The following is an 18646-nucleotide window of genomic DNA, read 5'->3' as shown; positions in this document are numbered from 1 at the left end:
TATTGTGTCTTGGCTAAGGTGTCTTGGCTAAGGTGTCTTGGCTAAGGTGTCTTGGCTAAGGTGTCTTGGCTAATGTGTCTCGGCTAAAGTGTCTTGGCTAAGGTGTCTTGGCTAAGGTGTCTTGGCTAAAGTGTCTTGGCTAAGGTGTCTTGGCTAAGGTGTCTTGGCTAAGGTGTCTTGGCTAAGGTGTCTTGGCTAAGGTGTCTTGCCTAATGTGTCTCGGCTAAGGTGTCTTGGCTAATGTGCCTTGGCTAAGGTGTCTTGGCTAATGTGTTTTGTCTAATGTGTCTTGGCTAAGGTGTCTTGGCTAAGGTGTCTTGGCTAAGGTGTCTCGGCTAAAGTGTCTTGGCTAAGGTTTCTTGGCTAAGGTGTCTTGGCTAATGTGTCTCGGCTAAGGTGTCTTGGCTAATGTGTCTTGGCTAAGGTGTCTTGGCTAAGGTGTCTTGGCTAATGTGTCTTGGCTAAGGTGTCTTGGCTAAGGTGTCTTGGCTAAGGTGTCTTGGCTAATGTGTCTCGGCTAAGGTGTCTTGGCTATTGTGTCTTGGCTAAGGTGTCTTGGCTAAGGTGTCCTGGCTAAGGTGTCTTGGCTAAGGTGTCTTGGCTAAGGTGTCTTGGCTAAGGTGGCGTGGCTAATTTGTCTCGGCTAAGGTGTCTTGGCTAAGGTGTCTTGGCTAAAGTGTCTTGGCTAAGGTGTCTTGGCTAAGGTGTCTTGGCTAAGGTGTCTTGGCTAATGTGTCTTGCCTAATGTGTCTCGGCTAAGGTGTCTTGGCTAATGTGTCTTGGCTAAGGTGTCTTGGCTAATGTGTCTTGGCTAATGTGTCTTGGCTAAGGTGTCTTGGCTAAGGTGTCTTGGCTAAGGTGTCTCGGCTAAAGTGTCTTGGCTAAGGTTTCTTGGCTAAGGTGTCTTGGCTAAGGTGTCTTGGCTAAGGTGTCTTGGCTATTGTGTCTTGGCTATTGTGTCTTGGCTAAGGTGTCTTGGCTAAGGTGTCTTGGCTAAGGTGTCTTGGCTAAGGTGTCTTGGCTAAGGTGTCTTGGCTAATGTGTCTCGGCTAAAGTGTCTTGGCTAAGGTGTCTTGGCTAAGGTGTCTTGGCTAAAGTGTCTTGGCTAAGGTGTCTTGGCTAAGGTGTCTTGGCTAAGGTGTCTTGGCTAAGGTGTCTTGGCTAAGGTGTCTTGCCTAATGTGTCTCGGCTAAGGTGTCTTGGCTAATGTGTCTTGGCTAAGGTGTCTTGGCTAATGTGTCTTGGCTAATGTGTCTTGGCTAAGGTGTCTTGGCTAAGGTGTCTTGGCTAAGGTGTCTCGGCTAAAGTGTCTTGGCTAAGGTTTCTTGGCTAAGGTGTCTTGGCTAATGTGTCTCGGCTAAGGTGTCTTGGCTAATGTGTCTTGGCTAAGGTGTCTTGGCTAAGGTGTCTTGGCTAATGTGTCTTGGCTAAGGTGTCTTGGCTAAGGTGTCTTGGCTAAGGTGTCTTGGCTAAGGTGTCTTGGCTAAGGTGTCTTGGCTAATGTGTCTCGGCTAAGGTGTCTTGGCTATTGTGTCTTGGCTAAGGTGTCTTGGCTAAGGTGTCTTGGCTAAGGTGTCTTGGCTAAGGTGTCTTGGTTAAGGTGTCTTGGCTAATGTGTCTCGGCTAAAGTGTCTTGGCTAAGGTGTCTTGGCTAAGGTGTCTTGGCTAAAGTGTCTTGGCTAAGGTGTCTTGGCTAAGGTGTCTTGGCTAAGGTGTCTTGGCTAAGGTGTCTTGGCTAAGGTGTCTTGCCTAATGTGTCTCGGCTAAGGTGTCTTGGCTAATGTGTCTTGGCTAAGGTGTCTTGGCTAATGTGTCTTGGCTAATGTGTCTTGGCTAAGGTTTCTTGGCTAAGGTGTCTCGGCTAAGGTGTCTTGGCTAAGGTGTCTTGGCTAAGGTGTCTCGGCTAAGGTAACTTGGCTATTGTGTCTTGGCTAAGGTGTCTTGGCTAAGGTGTCTTTGCTAATGTGTCTTGGCTAAGGTGTCTTGGCTAATGTGTCTTGGCTAATGTGTCTTGGCTAAGGTGTCTTGGCTAAGGTGTCTTGGCTAAGGTGTCTCGGCTAAAGTGTCTTGGCTAAGGTTTCTTGGCTAAGGTGTCTCGGCTAAGGTGTCTTGGCTAAGGTGTCTTGGCTAAGGTGTCTCGGCTAAGGTAACTTGGCTATTGTGTCTTGGCTAAGGTGTCTTGGCTAAGGTGTCTTTGCTAAGGTGTCTTGGCTAATGTGTCTTGGCTAATGTGTCTTGGCTAATGTGTCTTGGCTAAGGTGTCTTGGCTAAGGTGTCTTGGCTAAGGTGTCTTGGCTAAGGTGTCTTGGCTAAGGTGTCTTGGCTAAGGTGTCTTTGCTAATGTGTCTTGGCTAATGTGTCTTGGCTAATGTGTCTTGGCTAAGGTGTCTTGGCTAAGGTGTCTTGGCTAAGGTGTCTTGGCTAATGTGTCTTGGCTTAGGTGTCTTGGCTAATGTGTCTCGGCTAAGGTGTCTTGGCTAAGGTGTCTTGGCTAAGGTGTCTTGGCTAATGTGTCTCGGCTAATGTGTCTTGGCTAAGGTGTCTTGGCTAAGGTGTCTTGGCTAATGTGTCTTGGCTAATGTGTCTTGGCTAAGGTGTCTTGGCTAAGGTGTCTTGGCTAATGTGTCTTGGCTAATGTGTCTTGGCTAAGGTGTCTTGGCTAATGTGTCTTGGCTAAGGTGTCTTGGCTAAGGTGTCTTGGCTAAGGTGTCTTGGCTAATGTGTCTCGGCTAATGTGTCTTGGCTAAAGTGTCTTGGCTAATGTGTCTTGGCTAATGTGTCTTGGCTAATGTGTCTTGGCTAAGGTGTCTTGGCTAAGGTGTCTTGGCTAAGGTGTCTTGGCTAAGGTGTCTTGGCTAAGGTGTCTTGCCTAATGTGTCTCGGCTAAGGTGTCTTGGCTAATGTGTCTTGGCTAAGGTGTCTTGGCTAATGTGTCTTGGCTAATGTGTCTTGGCTAAGGTGTCTTGGCTAAGGTGTCTTGGCTAAGGTGTCTCGGCTAAAGTGTCTTGGCTAAGGTTTCTTGGCTAAGGTGTCTCGGCTAAAGTGTCTTGGCTAAGGTGTCTTGGCTAAGGTGTCTCGGCTAAGGTAACTTGGCTATTGTGTCTTGGCTAAGGTGTCTTGGCTAAGGTGTCTTTGCTAATGTGTCTTGGCTAAGGTGTCTTGGCTAATGTGTCTTGGCTAATGTGTCTTGGCTAAGGTGTCTTGGCTAAGGTGTCTTGGCTAAGGTGTCTCGGCTAAAGTGTCTTGGCTAAGGTTTCTTGGCTAAGGTGTCTCGGCTAAGGTGTCTTGGCTAAGGTGTCTTGGCTAAGGTGTCTCGGCTAAGGTAACTTGGCTATTGTGTCTTGGCTAAGGTGTCTTGGCTAAGGTGTCTTTGCTAAGGTGTCTTGGCTAATGTGTCTTGGCTAATGTGTCTTGGCTAATGTGTCTTGGCTAAGGTGTCTTGGCTAAGGTGTCTTGGCTAAGGTGTCTTGGCTAAGGTGTCTTGGCTAAGGTGTCTTGGCTAAGGTGTCTTTGCTAATGTGTCTTGGCTAATGTGTCTTGGCTAATGTGTCTTGGCTAAGGTGTCTTGGCTAAGGTGTCTTGGCTAAGGTGTCTTGGCTAATGTGTCTTGGCTTAGGTGTCTTGGCTAATGTGTCTCGGCTAAGGTGTCTTGGCTAAGGTGTCTTGGCTAAGGTGTCTTGGCTAATGTGTCTCGGCTAATGTGTCTTGGCTAAGGTGTCTTGGCTAAGGTGTCTTGGCTAATGTGTCTTGGCTAATGTGTCTTGGCTAAGGTGTCTTGGCTAAGGTGTCTTGGCTAATGTGTCTTGGCTAATGTGTCTTGGCTAAGGTGTCTTGGCTAATGTGTCTTGGCTAAGGTGTCTTGGCTAAGGTGTCTTGGCTAAGGTGTCTTGGCTAATGTGTCTCGGCTAATGTGTCTTGGCTAAAGTGTCTTGGCTAATGTGTCTTGGCTAATGTGTCTTGGCTAATGTGTCTTGGCTAAGGTGTCTTGGCTAAGGTGTCTTGGCTAAGGTGTCTTGGCTAAGGTGTCTTGGCTAATGTGTCTCGGCTAAGGTGTCTTGGCTAAGGTGTCTTGGCTGATGTGTCTCGGCTAAGGTGTCTTGGCTAATGTGTCTTGGCTAAGGTGTCTTGGCTAAGGTGTCTTGGCTAAGGTGTCTTGGCTAAGGTGTCTTGGCTATGGTGTCTTGGCTAAGGTGTCTTGGCTAAGGTGTCTTGGCTAAGGTGTCTTGGCTAAGGTGTCTTGGCTAAGGTGTCTTGGCTAAGGTGTCTTGGCTAAGGTGTCTTGGCTAAGGTGTCTTGGCTAATGTGTCTCGGCTAAGGTGTCTTGGCTATTGTGTCTTGGCTAAGGTGTCTTGGCTAAGGTGTCTTGGCTAAGGTGTCTTGGCTAAGGTGTCTTTACTAAGGTGTCTTGGCTAATGTGTCTCGGCTAAAGTGTCTTGGCTAAGGTGTCTTGGCTAAGGTGTCTTGGCTAAAGTGTCTTGGCTAAGGTGTCTTGGCTAAGGTGTCTTGGCTAAGGTGTCTTGGCTAAGGTGTCTTGGCTAAGGTGTCTTGGCTAAAGTGTCTTGGCTAAGGTGTCTTGGCTAATGTGTCTTGGCTAAGGTGTCTTGGCTAATGTGTCTTGGCTAATGTGTCTTGGCTAAGGTGTCTTGGCTAAGGTGTCTTGGCTAAGGTGTCTCGGCTAAAGTGTCTTGGCTAAGGTTTCTTGGCTAAGGTGTCTTGGCTAATGTGTCTCGGCTAAGGTGTCTTGGCTAATGTGTCTTGGCTAAGGTGTCTTGGCTAAGGTGTCTTGGCTAATGTGTCTTGGCTAAGGTGTCTTGGCTAAGGTGTCTTGGCTAAGGTGTCTTGGCTAAGGTGTCTTGGCTAAGGTGTCTTGGCTAATGTGTCTCGGCTAAGGTGTCTTGGCTATTGTGTCTTGGCTAAGGTGTCTTGGCTAAGGTGTCTTGGCTAAGGTGTCTTGGCTAAGGTGTCTTGGCTAAGGTGTCTTGGCTAATGTGTCTCGGCTAAAGTGTCTTGGCTAATGTGTCTTGGCTAAGGTGTCTTGGCTAAAGTGTCTTGGCTAAGGTGTCTTGGCTAAGGTGTCTTGGCTAAGGTGTCTTGGCTAAGGTGTCTTGGCTAAGGTGTCTTGCCTAATGTGTCTCGGCTAAGGTGTCTTGGCTAATGTGTCTTGGCTAAGGTGTCTTGGCTAATGTGTCTTGGCTAATGTGTCTTGGCTAAGGTGTCTTGGCTAAGGTGTCTTGGCTAAGGTGTCTCGGCTAAAGTGTCTTGGCTAAGGTTTCTTGGCTAAGGTGTCTTGGCTAAGGTGTCTTGGCTAAGGTGTCTTTTCTAAGGTGTCTCGGCTAAGGTAACTTGGCTATTGTGTCTTGGCTAAGGTGTCTTGGCTAAGGTGTCTTGGCTAAGGTGTCTTGGCTAAGGTGTCTTGGCTAAGGTGTCTTGGCTAAGGTGTCTTGGCTAAGGTGTCTTGCCTAATGTGTCTCGGCTAAGGTGTCTTGGCTAATGTGTCTTGGCTAAGGTGTCTTGGCTAATGTGTCTTGGCTAATGTGTCTTGGCTAAGGTGTCTTGGCTAAGGTGTCTTGGCTAAGGTGTCTCGGCTAAAGTGTCTTGGCTAAGGTTTCTTGGCTAAGGTGTCTTGGCTAATGTGTCTCGGCTAAGGTGTCTTGGCTAATGTGTCTCGGCTAAAGTGTCTTGGCTAAGGTGTCTTGGCTAAGGTGTCTTGGCTAAAGTGTCTTGGCTAAAGTGTCTTGGCTAAGGTGTCTTGGCTAAGGTGTCTTGGCTAAGGTGTCTTGGCTAAGGTGTCTTGCCTAATGTGTCTCGGCTAAGGTGTCTTGGCTAATGTGTCTTGGCTAAGGTGTCTTGGCTAATGTGTCTTGGCTAATGTGTCTTGGCTAAGGTGTCTTGGCTAAGGTGTCTTGGCTAAGGTGTCTCGGCTAAAGTGTCTTGGCTAAGGTTTCTTGGCTAAGGTGTCTTGGCTAATGTGTCTCGGCTAAGGTGTCTTGGCTAATGTGTCTTGGCTAAGGTGTCTTGGCTAAGGTGTCTTGGCTAAGGTGTCTTGGCTAAGGTGTCTTGGCTAAGGTGTCTTGGCTAAGGTGTCTTGGCTAATGTGTCTCGGCTAAGGTGTCTTGGCTAAGGTGTCTTGGCTAAGGTGTCTTGGCTAAGGTGTCTTGGCTAAGGTGTCTTGGCTAAGGTGTCTTGGCTAATGTGTCTCGGCTAAAGTGTCTTGGCTAAGGTGTCTTGGCTAAGGTGTCTTGGCTAAAGTGTCTTGGCTAAGGTGTCTTGGCTAAGGTGTCTTGGCTAAGGTGTCTTGGCTAAGGTGTCTTGGCTAAGGTGTCTTGCCTAATGTGTCTCGGCTAAGGTGTCTTGGCTAATGTGTCTTGGCTAAGGTGTCTTGGCTAAGGTGTCTTGGCTAAGGTGTCTTGGCTAAGGTGTCTCGGCTAAAGTGTCTTGGCTAAGGTTTCTTGGCTAAGGTGTCTTGGCTAAGGTGTCTTGGCTAAGGTGTCTTGGCTAAGGTGTCTCGGCTAAGGTAACTTGGCTATTGTGTCTTGGCTAAGGTGTCTTGGTTAAGGTGTCTTTGCTAAGGTGTCTTGGCTAATGTGTCTTGGCTAATGTGTCTTGGCTAATGTGTCTTGGCTAAGGTGTCTTGGCTAAGGTGTCTTGGCTAAGGTGTCTTGACTTAGGTGTCTTGGCTAAGGTGTCTTTGCTAATGTGTCTTGGCTAATGTGTCTTGGCTAAGGTGTCTTGGCTAAGGTGTCTTGGCTAAGGTGTCTTGGCTAATGTGTCTTGGATAATGTGTCTCGGCTAAGGTGTCTTGGCTATTGTGTCTTGGCTAAGGTGTCTTGGCTAAGGTGTCTTGGCTAAGGTGTCTTGGCTAAGGTGTCTTGGCTAAGGTGTCTTGGCTAAGGTGTCTCGGCTAAAGTGTCTTGGCTAAGGTGTCTTGGCTAAGGTGTCTTGGCTAAAGTGTCTTGGCTAAGGTGTCTTGGCTAAGGTGTCTTGGCTAAGGTGTCTTTGCTAAGGTGTCTTGGCTAAGGTGTCTTGCCTAATGTGTCTCGGCTAAGGTGTCTTGGCTAATGTGTCTTGGCTTAGGTGTCTTGGCTAATGTGTCTTGGCTAATGTGTCTTGGCTAAGGTGTCTTGGCTAAGGTGTCCTGGCTAAGGTGTCTTGGCTAAGGTGTCTTGGCTAAGGTGTCTTGGCTTATGTGTCTCGGCTAAAGTGTCTTGGCTAAGGTGTCTTGGCTAAGGTGTCTTGGCTAAAGTGTCTTGGCTAAGGTGTCTTGGCTAAGGTGTCTTGGCTAAGGTGTCTTGGCTAAGGTGTCTTGGCTAAGGTGTCTTGCCTAATGTGTCTCGGCTAAGGTGTCTTGGCTAATGTGTCTTGGCTAAGGTGTCTTGGCTAAGGTGTCTTGGCTAAGGTGTCTTGGCTAAGGTGTCTTGGCTAAGGTGTCTTGCCTAATGTGTCTCGGCTAAGGTGTCTAGGCTAATGTGTCTTGGCTAAGGTGTCTTGGCTAAGGTGTCTTGGCTAAGGTGTCTTGGCTAATGTGTCTCGGCTAAGGTGTCTTGGCTAATGTGTCCTGGCTAAGGTGTCTCGGCTAAGGTGTCTTGGCTAATGTGTCTTGGCTAAGGTGTCTTGGCTAAGGTGTCTTGGCTAAGGTGTCTTGGCTAAGGTGTCTTGGCTAAGGTGTCTTGGCTAATGTGTCTCGGCTAAGGTGTCTTGGCTATTGTGTCTTGGCTAATGTGTCTTGGCTAAGGTGTCTTGGCTAAGGTGTCTTGGCTAAGGTGTCTTGGCTAATGTGTCTCGGCTAAAGTGTCTTGGCTAAGGTGTCTTGGCTTAGGTGTCTTGGCAAAGGTGTCTTGCCTAATGTGTCTCGGCTAAGGTGTCTTGGCTAATGTGTCTTGGCTAAGGTGTCTTGGCTAATGTGTCTTGGCTAATGTGTCTTGGCTAAGGTGTCTTGGCTAAGGTGTCTTGGCTAAGGTGTCTCGGCTAAAGTGTCTTGGCTAAGGTTTCTTTTCTAATGTGTCTTGGCTAAGGTGTCTTGGCTAAGGTGTCTTGGCTAAGGTGTCTCGGCTAAGGTAACTTGGCTATTGTGTCTTGGCTAAGGTGTCTTGGTTAAGGTGTCTTTGCTAAGGTGTCTTGGCTAATGTGTCTTGGCTAATGTGTCTTGGCTAATGTGTCTTGGCTAAGGTGTCTTGGCTAAGGTGTCTTGGCTAAGGTGTCTTGGCTAAGGTGTCTTGGCTAAGGTGTCTTTGCTAATGTGTCTTGGCTAATGTGTCTCGGCTAATGTGTCTTGGCTAAGGTGTCTTGGCTAAGGTGTCTTGGCTAAGGTGTCTTGGCTAATGTGTCTTGGCTTAGGTGTCTTGGCTAATGTGTCTCGGCTAAGGTGTCTTGGCTAAGGTGTCTTGGCTAAGGTGTCTTGGCTAAGGTGTCTTTGCTAATGTGTCTTGGCTAAAGTGTCTTGGCTAAGGTGTCTTGGCTAATGTGTCTCGGCTAAAGTGTCTTGGCTAAGGTGTCTTGGCTAAGGTGTCTTGGCTAAGGTGTCTTGGCTAAGGTGTCTTGGCTAAGGTGTCTTGGCTAATGTGTCTCGGCTAAGGTGTCTTGGCTAAAGTGTCTTGGCTAATGTGTCTCGGCTAAGGTGTCTTGGCTAATGTGTCTTGGCTAAGGTGTCTTGGCTAAGGTGTCTTGGCTAAGGTGTCTTGGCTAAGGTGTCTTGGCTAAGGTGTCTTGGCTAATGTGTCTCGGCTAAGGTGTCTTGGCTAAGGTGTCTTGGCTAAGGTGTCTTGGCTAAGGTGCCTTGGCTAATGTGTCTCGGCTAATGTGTCTTGGCTAAGGTGTCTTGGCTAATGTGTCTTGGCTAATGTGTCTTGGCTAAGGTGTCTTGGCTAATGTGTCTCGGCTAATGTGTCTTGGCTAAGGTGTCTTGGCTAAGGTGTCTTGGCTAAGGTGTCTTGGCTAAGGTGTCTTGGCTAATGTGTCTTGGCTAAGGTGTCTTGGCTAATGTGTCTCGGCTAAGGTGTCTTGGCTAAGGTGTCTTGGCTAATGTGTCTTGGCTAAAGTGTCTTGGCTATGGTGTCTTGGCTAATGTGTCTTGGCTAAGGTGTCTTGGCTAATGTGTCTTGGCTAAGGTGTCTTGGCTAATGTGTCTTGGCTAAAGTGTCTTGGCTAAGGTGTCTTGGCTAATGTGTCTCGGCTAAAGTGTCTTGGCTAAGGTGTCTTGGCTAAGGTGTCTTGGCTAAGGTGTCTTGGCTAAGGTGTCTTGGCTAAGGTGTCTTGGCTAATGTGTCTCGGCTAAGGTGTCTTGGCTGAAGTGTCTCGGCTAAGGTGTCTTGGCTAAGGTGTCTTGGCTTAGGTGTCTCGGCTAATGTGTCTTGGCTAAGGTGTCTTAGCTAAGGTGTCTTGGCTAATGTGTTTTGGCTAAGGTGTCTTGGCTAAGGTGTCTTGGCTAAGGTGTCTTGGCTAAGGTGTCTTGGCTAATGTGTCTCGGCTAAGGTGTCTTGGCTAAGGTGTCTTGGCTAATGTGTCTTGGCTAAAGTGTCTTGGCTATGGTGTCTTGGCTAATGTGTCTTGGCTAAGGTGTCTTGGCTAAGGTGTCTTGGCTAAGGTGTCTTTGCTAATGTGTCTTGGCTAAAGTGTCTTGGCTAAGGTGTCTTGGCTAATGTGTCTCGGCTAAAGTGTCTTGGCTAAGGTGTCTTGGCTAAGGTGTCTTGGCTAAGGTGTCTTGGCTAAGGTGTCTTGGCTAAGGTGTCTTGGCTAATGTGTCTCGGCTAAGGTGTCTTGGCTAAAGTGTCTCGGCTAAGGTGTCTTGGCTAAGGTGTCTTGGCTTAGGTGTCTCGGCTAATGTGTCTTGGCTAAGGTGTCTTAGCTAAGGTGTCTTGGCTAATGTGTTTTGGCTAAGGTGTCTTGGCTAAGGTGTCTTGGCTAAGGTGTCTTGGCTAAGGTGTCTTGGCTAAGGTGTCTTGGCTTAGGTGTCTCGGCTAATGTGTCTTCGCTAAGGTGTCTTGGCTAATGTGTCTTGGCTAAAGTGTCATGGCTAATGTGTCTTCTCTAAGGTGTCTTGTCTAATGTGTCTCGGCTAAGGTGTCTTGGCTAAGGTGTCTTGGCTAATGTGTCTTGGCTAAAGTGTCTTGGCTAAGGTGTCTTGGCTAATGTGTCTCGGCTAAGGTGTCTTGGCTAAGGTGTCTTTCCTAATGTGTCTTGGCTAATGTGTCTCGGCTAATGTGTCTTGGCTAAGGTGTCTTGGCTAAGGTGTCTCGGCTAAAGTGTCTTGGCTAAGGTGTCTTGGCTAAGGTGTCTTGGCTAAGGTGTCTTGGCTAATGTGTCTTGGCTAAGGTGTCTTGGCTAAGGTGTCTTGGCTAAGGTGTCTTGGCTAAGGTGTTTTGGCTAATGTGTCTTGGCTAATGTGTCTTGGCTAAGGTGTCTTGGCTAAGGTGTCTTGGCTAAGGTGTCTTGGCTAATTTGTCTTCTCTAAGGTGTCTTGGCTAATGTGTCTCGGCTAAGGTGTCTTGGCTAAGGTGTCTTGGCTTAGGTGTCTCGGCTAATGTGTCTTGGCTAAGGTGTCTTAGCTAAGGTGTCTTGGCTAATGTGTTTTGGCTAAGGAGTCTTGGCTAAGGTGTCTTGGCTAAGGTGTCTTGGCTAAGGTGTCTTGGCTAAGGTGTCTTGGCTTAGGTGTCTCGGCTAATGTGTCTTCGCTAAGGTGTCTTGGCTAAGGTGTCTTGGCTAAGGTGTCTTGGCTAAGGTGTCTTGGCTAAGGTGTCTTGGCTAAGGTGTCTTGGCTAAGGTGTCTTGGCTAATGTGTCTTGGCTAAGGTGTCTTGGCTAAGGTGTCTTGGCTAATGTGTCTTGGCTAAGGCGTCTTGGCTAATGTGTCTTCTCTAAGGTGTCTTGGCTAATGTGTCTCGGCTAAGGTGTCTTGGCTAAGGTGTCTTGGCTAATGTGTCTTGGCTAAAGTGTCTTGGCTAAGGTGTCTTGGCTAATGTGTCTCGGCTAAGGTGTCTTGGCTAAGGTGTCTTGGCTAATGTGTCTTGGCTAATGTGTCTCGGCTAATGTGTCTTGGCTAAGGTGTCTTGGCTAAGGTGTCTTGGCTAATGTGTCTTGGCTAATGTGTCTCGGCTAAAGTGTCTTGGCTAAGGTGTCTTGGCTAAGGTGTCTTGGCTAAGGTGTCTTGGCTAAGGTGTCTTGGCTAAGGTGTCTTGGCTAAGGTGTTTTATCTAATGTGTCTTGGCTAATGTGTCTTGGCTAAGGTGTCTTGGCTAAGGTGTCTTGGCTAAGGTGTCTTGGCTAATGTGTCTTCTCTAAGGTGTCTTGGCTAATGTGTCTCGGCTAAGGTGTCTTGGCTAAGGTGTCTTGGCTAATGTGTCTTGGCTAAAGTGTCTTGGCTAAGGTGTCTTGGGTAATGTGTCTCGGCTAAGGTGTCTTGGCTAAGGTGTCTTGGCTAATGTGTCTTGGCTAATGTGTCTCGGCTAATGTGTCTTGGCTAAGGAGTCTTGGCTAAGGTGTCTTGGCTAATGTGTCTTGGCTAATGTGTCTCGGCTTAAGTGTCTTGGCTAAGGTGTTTTGGCTAAGGTGTCTTGGCTAAGGTGTCTTGGCTAAGGTGTCTTGGCTAAGGTGTCTTGGCTAAGGTGTCTTGGCTAAGGTGTCTCGGCTAATGTGTCTTGGCTAATGTGTCTTGGCTAAAGTGTCTTGGCTAAGGTGTCTTGGCTAAGGTGTCTTGGCTAATGTGTCTTGGCTAAGGTGTCTTGGCTAATGTGTCTTGGCTAATGTGTGTCGGCTTATGTGTCTTGGCTAAGGTGTCTTGGCTAAAGTGTCTTGGCTAAGGTGTCTCGGCTAATGTGCCTTGGCTAAAGTGTCTTGGCTAATGTGTCTTGGCTAAGGTGTCTTCGCTAAGGTGTCTTGGCTAATGTGTTTTGGCTAAGGTGTCTTGGCTAATGTGTCTTGGCTAAGGTGTCTTGGCTAAGGTGTCTTGGCTAAGGTGTCTTGGCTAATGTGTCTTGGCTAATGTGTCTTGGCTAAGGTGTCTTGGCTAAGGTGTCTTGGCTAAGGTGTCTTGGCTAAGGTGTCTTGGCTAATGTGTCTCGGCTAAGGTGTCTTGGCTAAGGTGTCTTGGCTAAGGTGTCTTAGCTAATTTTTCTTGGCTAAGGTGTCTTGGCTAATGTGTCACGGCTAAAGTGTCTTGGCTAAGGTGTCTTGGATAAGGTGTCTTGGCTAAGGTGTCTTGGCTAATGTGTCTCGGCTACGGTGTCTCGGCTAAGGTGTCTTGGCTAATGTGTCTTGGCTAAGGTGTCTTGGCTAAGGTGTCTTGGCTATGGTGTCTTGGCTAAGGTGTCTTGGCTAATGTGTCTTGGCTAAGGTGTCTTGGCTAAGGTGTCTTGGCTAAGGTGTCTTGGCTAATGTGTCTCGGCTAATGTGTCTTGGCTAAGGTGTCTTGGCTAAGGTGTCTTGGCTAAGGTGTCTTGGCTAAGGTGTCTGGGCTAAGGTGTCTTGGCTAATGTGTCTCGGCTAATGTGTCTTGGCTAAGGTGTCTTGGCTAAGGTGTCTTGGCTAAGGTGTCTTGGCTAATGTGTCTTGGCTAATGTGTCTTGGCTAAGGTGTCTTGGCTAATGTGTCTCGGCTAAGGTGTCTTGGCTAATGTGTCTTGGCTAAAGTGTCTTGGCTAAGGTGTCTTGGCTAAGGTGTCTTGGCTAAGGTGTCTTGGCTAAGGTGTCTTTTCTAAGGTGTCTTGGCTAAGGTGTCTTGGCTAAGGTGTCTTGGCTAAGGTGTCTTGGCTAATGTGTCTTGGCTAATGTGTCTTGGCTAAGGTGTCTTGGCTAATGTGTCTCGGCTAAGGTGTCTTGGCTAAAGTGTCTTGGCTAAGGTGTCTTGGCTAAGGTGTCTTGGCTAAGGTGTTTTGGCTAATGTGTCTCGGCTAATGTGTCTTGGCTAATGTGTCACGGCTAAAGTGACTTGGCTAAGGTGTCTTGGATAAGGTGTCTTGGCTAAGGTGTCTTGGCTAATGTGTCTCGGCTACGGTGTCTCGGCTAAGGTGTCTTGGCTAATGTGTCTTGGCTAAGGTGTCTTGGCTAAGGTGTCTTGGCTAAGGTGTCTTTTCTAAGGTGTCTTGGCTAAGGTGTCTTGGCTAAGGTGTCTTGGCTAAGGTGTCTTGGCTAAGGTGTCTTGGCTAAGGTGTCTTGGCTAAGGTGTCTTGGCTAAGGTGCCTTGGCTAATGTGTCTCGGCTAATGTGTCTTGGCTAAGGTGTCTTGGCTAATGTGTCTCGGCTAAGGTGTCTTGGCTAAGGTGTCTTGGCTAATGTGTCTCGGCTAAGGTGTCTTGGCTAAGGTGTCTTGGCTAAGGTGTCTTAGCTAAGGTGTCTTGGCTAAGGTGTCTTGGCTAATGTGTCACGGCTAAAGTGTCTTGGCTAAGGTGTCTTGGATAAGGTGTCTTGGCTAAGGTGTCTTGGCTAATGTGTCTCGGCTACGGTGTCTCGGCTAAGGTGTCTTGGCTAATGTGTCTTGGCTAAGGTGTCTTGGCTAAGGTGTCTTGGCTATGGTGTCTTGGCTAAGGTGTCTTGGCTAATGTGTCTTGGCTAAGGTGTCTTGGCTAAGGTGTCTTGGCTAAGGTGTCTTGGCTAATGTGTCTTGGCTAAGGTGTCTTGGCTAAGGTGTCTTGGCTAAGGTGTCTTGGCTAAGGTGTCTTGGCTAATGTGTCTCGGCTAAGGTGTCTTGGCTAAAGTGTCTTGGCTAATGTGTCTCGGCTAAGGTGTCTTGGCTAAGGTGTCTTGGCTAAGGTGTCTTGGCTAAGGTGTCTTGGCTAAGGTGTCTTGGCTAATGTGTCTCGGCTAAGGTGTCTTGGCTAAGGTGTATTGGCTAAGGTGTCTTGGCTAAGGTGCCTTGGCTAATGTGTCTCGGCTAATGTGTCTTGGCTAAGGTGTCTTGGCTAATGTGTCTTGGCTAATGTGTCTTGGCTAAGGTGTCTTGGCTAATGTGTCTCGGCTAATGTGTCTTGGCTAAGGTGTCTTGGCTAAGGTGTCTTGGCTAAGGTGTCTTGGCTAAGGTGTCTTGGCTAATGTGTCTTGGCTAAGGTGTGTTGGCTAATGTGTCTCGGCTAAGGTGTCTTGGCTAAGGTGTCTTGGCTAATGTGTCTTGGCTAAAGTGTCTTGGCTATGGTGTCTTGGCTAATGTGTCTCGGCTAAGGTGTCTTCCCTAAGGTGTCTTGGCTTAGGTGTCTCGGCTAATGTGTCTTGGCTAAGGTGTCTTAGCTAAGGTGTCTTGGCTAATGTGTTTTGGCTAAGGTGTCTTGGCTAAGGTGTCTTGGCTAACGTGTCTTGGCTAAGGTGTCTTGGCTAAGGTGTCTTGGCTTAGGTGTCTCGGCTAATGTGTCTTCGCTAAGGTGTCTTGGCTAATGTGTCTTGGCTAAAGTGTCTTGGCTAATGTGTCTTCTCTAAGGTGTCTTGGCTAATGTGTCTCGGCTAAGGTGTCTTGGCTAAGGTGTCTTGGCTAATGTGTCTTGGCTAAAGTGTCTTGGCTAAGGTGTCTTGGCTAATGTGTCTCGGCTAAGGTGTCTTGGCTAAGGTGTCTTGGCTAATGTGTCTTGGCTAAGGTGTCTTGGCTAAGGTGTCTTGGCTAAGGTGTCTTGGCTAAGGTGTCTCGGCTAAAGTGTCTTGGCTAATTTGTCTTGGCTAAGGTGTCTTGGCTAAGGTGTCTTGGCTAATGTGTCTTGGCTAAGGTGTCTTGGCTAAGGTGTCTTGGCTAAGGTGTCTTGGCTAAGGTGTCTTGGCTAATGTGTCTCGGCTAATGTGTCTTGGCTAAGGTGTCTTGGCTAATTTGTCTTCTCTAAGGTGTCTTGGCTAATGTGTCTTGGCTAAGGTGTCTTGGCTAATGTGTCTCGGCTAAGGTGTCTTGGCTAAGGTGTCTTGGCTAATGTGTCTTGGCTAAGGTGTCTTGGCTAAGGTGTCTTGGCTAAGGTGTCTTGGCTAAGGTGTCTCGGCTAAAGTGTCTTGGCTAATTTGTCTTGGCTAAGGTGTCTTGGCTAAGGTGTCTTGGCTAATGTGTCTTGGCTAATGTGTCTCGGCTAAGGTGTCTTGGCTAAGGTGTCTTGGCTAAGGTGTCTTGGCTAATGTGTCTCGGCTAATGTGTCTTGGCTAATGTGTTTTGGCTAATGTGTCTTGGCTAATGTGTCTTGGCTAAGGTGTCTTGGCTAAGGTGTCTTGGCTAAGGTGTCTTGGCTAATTTGTCTTCTCTAAGGTGTCTTGGCTAAGGTGTCTTGGCTAAGGTGTCTTGGCTAATGTGTCTTGGCTAAGGTGTCTTGGCTAAGGTGTCTTGGCTAAGGTGTCTTGGCTAAGGTGTCTTGGCTAATGTGTCTCGGCTAATGTGTCTTGGCTAAGGTGTCTTGGCTAATTTGTCTTCTCTAAGGTGTCTTGGCTAAGGTGTCTTGGCTAAGGTGTCTTGGCTAATGTGTCTCGGCTAAGGTGTCTTGGCTAAGGTGTCTTGGCTAATGTGTCTTGGCTAAGGTGTCTTGGCTAAGGTGTCTTGGCTAAGGTGTCTTGGCTAAGGTGTCTCGGCTAAAGTGTCTTGGCTAATTTGTCTTGGCTAAGGTGTCTTGGCTAAGGTGTCTTGGCTAATGTGTCTTGGCTAATGTGTCTCGGCTAAGGTGTCTTGGCTAAGGTGTCTTGGCTAAGGTGTCTTGGCTAATGTGTCTCGGCTAATGTGTCTTGGCTAATGTGTTTTGGCTAATGTGTCTTGGCTAATGTGTCTTGGCTAAGGTGTCTTGGCTAAGGTGTCTTGGCTAAGGTGTCTTGGCTAATTTGTCTTCTCTAAGGTGTCTTGGCTAATGTGTCTCGGCTAAGGTGTCTTGGCTAAGGTGTCTTGGCTTAGGTGTCTCGGCTAATGTGTCTTGGCTAAGGTGTCTTAGCTAAGGTGTCTTGGCTAATGTGTTTTGGCTAAGGAGTCTTGGCTAAGGTGTCTTGGCTAAGGTGTCTTGGCTAAGGTGTCTTGGCTAAGGTGTCTTGGCTTAGGTGTCTCGGCTAATGTGTCTTCGCTAAGGTGTCTTGGCTAAGGTGTCTTGGCTAAGGTGTCTTGGCTAAGGTGTCTTGGCTAAGGTGTCTTGGCTAAGGTGTCTTGGCTAAGGTGTCTTGGCTAATGTGTCTTGGCTAAGGTGTCTTGGCTAAGGTGTCTTGGCTAATGTGTCTTGGCTAAGGCGTCTTGGCTAATGTGTCTTCTCTAAGGTGTCTTGGCTAATGTGTCTCGGCTAAGGTGTCTTGGCTAAGGTGTCTTGGCTAAGGTGTCTTGGCTAATGTGTCTCGGCTAATGTGTCTTGGCTAAGGTATCTTGGCTAAGGTGTCTTGGCTAATGTGTCTTGGCTAATGTGTCTCGGCTAAAGTGTCTTGGCTAAGGTGTCTTGGCTAAGGTGTCTTGGCTAAGGTGTCTTGGCTAAGGTGTCTTGGCTAAGGTGTCTTGGCTAAGGTGTCTTGGCTAATGTGTCTCGGCTAATGTGTCTTGGCTAATGTGTCTTGGCTAAGGTGTCTTGGCTAAGGTGTCTTGGCTAAGGTGTCTTGGCTAATGTGTCTTCTCTAAGGTGTCTTGGCTAATGTGTCTCGGCTAAGGTGTCTTGGCTAAGGTGTCTTGGCTAATGTGTCTTGGCTAAAGTGTCTTGGCTAAGGTGTCTTGGGTAATGTGTCTCGGCTAAGGTGTCTTGGCTAAGGTGTCTTGGCTAATGTGTCTTGGCTAATGTGTCTCGGCTAATGTGTCTTGGCTAAGGAGTCTTGGCTAAGGTGTCTTGGCTAATGTGTCTTGGCTAATGTGTCTCGGCTTAAGTGTCTTGGCTAAGGTGTTTTGGCTAAGGTGTCTTGGCTAAGGTGTCTTGGCTAAGGTGTCTTGGCTAAGGTGTCTTGGCTAAGGTGTCTCGGCTAATGTGTCTTGGCTAATGTGTCTTGGCTAAAGTGTCTTGGCTAAGGTGTCTTGGCTAAGGTGTCTTGGCTAATGTGTCTTGGCTAAGGTGTCTTGGCTAATGTGTCTTGGCTAAGGTGTCTCGGCTTATGTGTCTTGGCTAAGGTGTCTTGGCTAAAGTGTCTTGGCTAAGGTGTCTTGGCTAATGCGCCTTGGCTAAAGTGTCTTGGCTAATGTGTCTTGGCTAAGGTGTCTTCGCTAAGGTGTCTTGGCTAATGTGTCTCGCCTTATCTGTCTTGGCTAAAGTGTCTTGGCTAAGGTGTCTTGGCTTAGGTGTCTTGGCTAATGTGTCTTGGCTAAGGTGTCTTGGCTAATGTGTCTTGGCTAAGGTGTCTTAGCTAAGGTGTCTTGGCTAATGTGTTTTGGCTAAGGTGTCTTGGCTAATGTGTCTTGGCTAAGGTGTCTTGGCTAAGGTGTCTTGGCTAAGGTGTCTTGGCTAATATGTCTTGGCAAATGTGTCTTGGCTAAGGTGTCTTGGCTAAGGTGTCTTGGCTAAGGTGTCTTGGCTAAGGTGTCTTGGCTAATGTGTCTCGGCTAAGGTGTCTTGGCTAAGGTGTCTTGGCTAAGGTGTCTTAGCTAAGGTGTCTTGGCTATGGTGTCTTGGCTAATGTGTCACGGCTAAAGTGTCTTGGCTAAGGTGTCTTGGATAAGGTGTCTTGGCTAAGGTGTCTTGGCTAATGTGTCTCGGCTACGGTGTCTCGGCTAAGGTGTCTTGGCTAATGTGTCTTGGCTAAGGTGTCTTGGCTAAGGTGTCTTGGCTATGGTGTCTTGGCTAAGGTGTCTTGGCTAATGTGTCTTGGCTAAGGTGTCTTGGCTAAGGTGTCTTGGCTAAGGTGTCTTGGCTAATGTGTCTCGGCTAATGTGTCTTGGCTAAGGTGTCTTGGCTAAGGTGTCTTGGCTAAGGTGTCTTGGCTAAGGTGTCTGGGCTAAGGTGTCTTGGCTAGGGTGTCTCGGCTAATGTGTCTTGGCTAAGGTGTCTTGGCTAAGGTGTCTTGGCTAAGGTGTCTTGGCTAATGTGTCTTGGCTAATGTGTCTTGGCTTAGGTGTCTTGGCTAATGTGTCTCGGCTAAGGTGTCTTGGCTAATGTGTCTTGGCTAAAGTGTCTTGGCTAAGGTGTCTTGGCTAAGGTGTCTTGGCTAAGGTGTCTTGGCTAAGGTGTCTTTTCTAAGGTGTCTTGGCTAAGGTGTCTTGGCTAAGGTGTCTTGGCTAAGGTGTCTTGGCTAATGTGTCTTGGCTAATGTGTCTTGGCTAAGGTGTCTTGGCTAATGTGTCTCGGCTAAGGTGTCTTGGTTAAAGTGTCTTGGCTAAGGTGTCTTGGCTAAGGTGTCTTGGCTAAGGTGTTTTGGCTAATGTGTCTCGGCTAATGTGTCTTGGCTAAAGTGTCTTGGCTAAGGTGTCTTGGCTAATGTGTCTTGGCTAAAGTGTCTTGGCTTAAGTGTCTTGGCTAATGTGTCTCGGCTAAGGTGTCTTGGCTAAGGTGTCTTGGCTAAGGTGTCTTGGCTAAGGTGTCTTGGCTAAGGTGTCTTGGCTAATTTGTCTTCTCTAAGGTGTCTTGGCTAATGTGTCTCGGCTAAGGTGTCTTGGCTAAGGTGTCTTGGCTTAGGTGTCTCGGCTAATGTGTCTTGGCTAAGGTGTCTTAGCTAAGGTGTCTTGGCTAATGTGTTTTGGCTAAGGAGTCTTGGCTAAGGTGTCTTGGCTAAGGTGTCTTGGCTAAGGTGTCTTGGCTAAGGTGTCTTGGCTTAGGTGTCTCG

At 47.9% G+C, this 18646-nt stretch overlaps 1 long non-coding RNA gene across 1 annotated transcript in view; it reads left to right on the top strand.

Annotated features, from left to right (window-relative positions):
• Positions 1-11107, top strand: part of LOC125774496 (uncharacterized) — a 29016-nt gene extending 17909 nt beyond the window's left edge. The window contains exon 4 of the long non-coding RNA XR_007420973.1: positions 10407-11107. This is a non-coding gene — a long non-coding RNA (uncharacterized LOC125774496). The remainder of the gene's footprint in view (positions 1-10406) is intronic.
• Positions 11108-18646: the final 7539 nt, after the last annotated feature.

This window comes from Anopheles funestus, unplaced genomic scaffold (assembly GCF_943734845.2).
Source record: "Anopheles funestus unplaced genomic scaffold, idAnoFuneDA-416_04 scaffold_13_ctg1, whole genome shotgun sequence".
Classification (NCBI taxonomy): Eukaryota; Metazoa; Arthropoda; class Insecta; order Diptera; family Culicidae; genus Anopheles; species Anopheles funestus.
Note: the sequence above shows the minus strand (reverse complement) of the source record. Positions and strands in the feature narration are given on the sequence as shown.